The sequence below is a fragment of the Dendrobium catenatum genome, unplaced genomic scaffold (genome assembly GCF_001605985.2).
Source record: "Dendrobium catenatum unplaced genomic scaffold, ASM160598v2 fragScaff_scaffold_1728, whole genome shotgun sequence".
NCBI classification, from domain to species: Eukaryota; Viridiplantae; Streptophyta; class Magnoliopsida; order Asparagales; family Orchidaceae; genus Dendrobium; species Dendrobium catenatum.
Window position 1 is genome coordinate 733,259 of NW_021320190.1, and position 3,570 is coordinate 736,828.

Below are 3,570 nucleotides of genomic sequence, written 5' to 3' on the forward strand. Positions count from 1 at the left end.
TATGACATGTTTTACACATAAAAATGGGCTCCAAAATCCCTGAGATTTCAAAAGTAGCCGTTACAATCGCATAGTACGATTATTGGTCGTACATTACGATATGTACAAACTAGCTTCATCTTGGTACGAAGGTGTACGAATAGTTCAAAAACTAATAATACAGTATGATAATATATCGTATGGTACGATTCACAACACACTACTTGTACTGGTCGATAGTCGGGATGATCAAATGTCATCTCTGCTCATCGTATGGTACGATCTACATCGTACCGTATGAATAGTGAAAATCAAGGCATCGTCCAGGACGAATTCCGGGATGATCAAATATCATCTTTGTTCATCGTATAGTATGATAGTAATCGTACAGTACGATGAGACAAAAAACACAGGATCGTTCAGGACGATCTCCGGGACGATCATAATTTGCCTCTATTCATCGTATTGTACGAAGGGGTTCGTACAGTACGATTTTCAATTTGTAATTAATATTTGATTTCTTGCACTAATCACGGGTTAAATTAAGTATGTATTTAAAAAAGATCGTACCATACGAACGTAGTCATACAGTACGAACTGTGCAAAATATCATACTTGACTTATCATGACGGCTAGGGTTTTGGATTTGAAACAGATCATACCGTACGATAGTATTCATACAGTACGATGTGTTCACAGAAAACGTGTTATAATAGTAGATCGTACAGTACGAAATAAATTCATACAGTACGATTACCAAGGAATGAAAACTATATTTCTTACTTTTAAAAACCCTCTCCCCCTGTGTGTGTGCATGATTTCTCAGACTTACCTGCAGTTTGTGGCCAGACTCAAGAAAATAAAAAATAAAATAAATAACAAAATACATTCTCTGACTCATACTCCTAATCCAACTAGTCTTGAGTCTTCCCGTTGTCCTAAGTGGCTTGTGATCTTCCTGAAATGTTAGTACTCATGGATAATAGCATACATTAAATGATATTCAATAAAAAGTAGTTTAGGCAACATTATTTGACATCATCAAAATCTCAACCTCGGGGTCATGGGTCGCAACAAAATAGACCGTGGAACTATATTTATTAACAAGAAAAATATTTTTAGAAGTAAAACATTCTAACCAGCTACAACATTAAACAATTGAACAAAAAGTAGGAACAAGAAAGCCCAAGTTATTTAGACATTGAATCACCTGAATTAACTTTGAGCATTTACCTCCACATGTTCATGGTCCTCCACCGCAATGTAATCTCTAGGACATGAATTAACATCTTGTAATATTCCATATTTCAGAAATTGAAATGTAGGAATTGCATTACAAAACATATGCCACCAAAATACCTCCACTTGAGGATTCAACATAACTTTCTTGTTCCATTTCCAATGGTGGTTATTAATCTGGAGATGCACCATAGCTTGAAATGCCATAACATAAATTTATTTCCCAAAATTTTAATGAATAAATTCTAGTTGATCCTTAGCCAATTCAAAAAAAAATATATGGATTTGACGAATTAGATAACCAATTTTTCACTAAAGTAATTTCGAAGTTCGTCCTTAATCCATATTCCATCCATGATGAAATTATCCACATTAATATCACTATTATCCTGAATTGCAACAAACGTTGACCATTGGTTAAAGAACTTATCCAACTCCCAAACATTTTGTATACATCAACAGACTCACCTATTATAATCTTCCATCGAACAATAGGAGCAAGAGCTTTAACACCATCCAAAATAATTTTTCATGAAGCCGAGCCATTCTCTAAATCATAATTCCAACTCCAAGATCCATATTTAACTTTCATTATATTAAACAATAGGGAATCCATCTCATTCAAGAATTTCCAGGCTAGTTTCGCCCTTAATGGCCCCACTCTACTAACAAAAGAATGAAGCCCACGCCCACCTAGCTCAATTGGCTTATAAAGACGTCCTAGCACACATAATGAAGCCCATTCTTTCCGTCCTGCGTATGCCAAACAAAACTCCACATCTTATCATGATCACAAAGAATTCCCCTAGGAATAAGAGAGTGGGTACATTGATGGGAAAAGATAGAATCATTGATTTAAGAAGAGTAAATCTTCTAGCTAAGATATAAATTTATTCCCTAAATTTTTTAATCTCCCCATGGATTTGTCTAAAATATACTAAAAATCAGTACCTACAAGTGTCACAACCCAGCCTGGTGAGCTCATATAGACGAGGTGGGAATGGATGTTAAACTCAAATGTTAAAACATATCTTTTTAAAGAAAGTAAAATATAAACACTTGAATCTAAAGAAATTTAATATATAATCAGCGCCACTAAAACATCTAATTATCAGAACATTTCATATAATAAGTCAAAGATTTACAAATGTGGACAAAATTTATCATGTTAATTTCCACCAACAACAATCATTTCACAACTAATAAAAATACACAAGGAATGTGTCCTTCGGTCCTCTACAGCTGTATGTAACCAAGGTCTCTCAACCATCACCTTACAATAGGATCTTCTGAAAAGTATTCCATAACTAGGGAATGAGCCAATGCTCAGCAAATAATAATTACATCTACTAAAATCATATGCAATGTAGAGGAATCAATATGAATGCTAATTAAACTTGTATTTATTTATAAAATCTTTATGAAATGAAATGAATACTTTTAAAAGACATAGACAGCTAAAATTACTTATATTTATTTCTCTCTTAGGGTTTTCACCCTTCAACTTTAAAATTTATGGGAAAATGAGAATTTCTTTGTAATAGAAGCTTACCTCCTTCATTAGCCTTTCCCCTTTGATTTTCCTCTAAGACCTCACCAAAAACAACCGCTGGCCACCAGATTCCGCAAGCACTCGACGCCTTCTCCCTTTCACGCGAGCGGCCAAATAGAAATATCCTAAGGGACCAAATGGTTTAGGCGTATGAGGGTTTAAGGGAATGAATTAAATGCTTAATTATGCACATACCCTTTCTCCTAATAGTTTTCTTAAGGATCATGAGGGCAATTTGGGCATAAAGGCTAAATATTACTTAAGTTAACTTTGACGATTTTTAGTTTTAAATTCGTGCAAAATTAGATATAGGTTCATTATATCATTTCGATCGAAATTTTGTGTAAAATTTAATAAAACTATTTATATCGAACTTAGATGAATTTGAAATTTCACCTAATTTTATTGCGGCGCATCAAAATGTGTGTGACACATACGATTAATATTTTTTGGGTTTTACAACAAGTCTTCTCAAGGCAATCTTCACACCCAAATAATACATTTCTTTAATAGGTTTAAAACCCATCAATCGTGAAATGATTTCTTTCTTCCCCCTTTTCACATACTTCCCAAAAAGAATGATAAATTTTTTATAATCCAATTTTTGACCAGACCAACTATAGAAATCCAACAAAATATTCTTAATCTCCTTTACCACCTTAATATTAGCTTTAAAAAAAATATTGATATCATCCGCATATAAGAAATGAGAGATCCTCGGAGCACTTAGATGAATGTTAACACCAATATTGTTGAGTCTAGTGAATAGGTTGTTAAACCTAAGTTAATGTCCCAAAGCT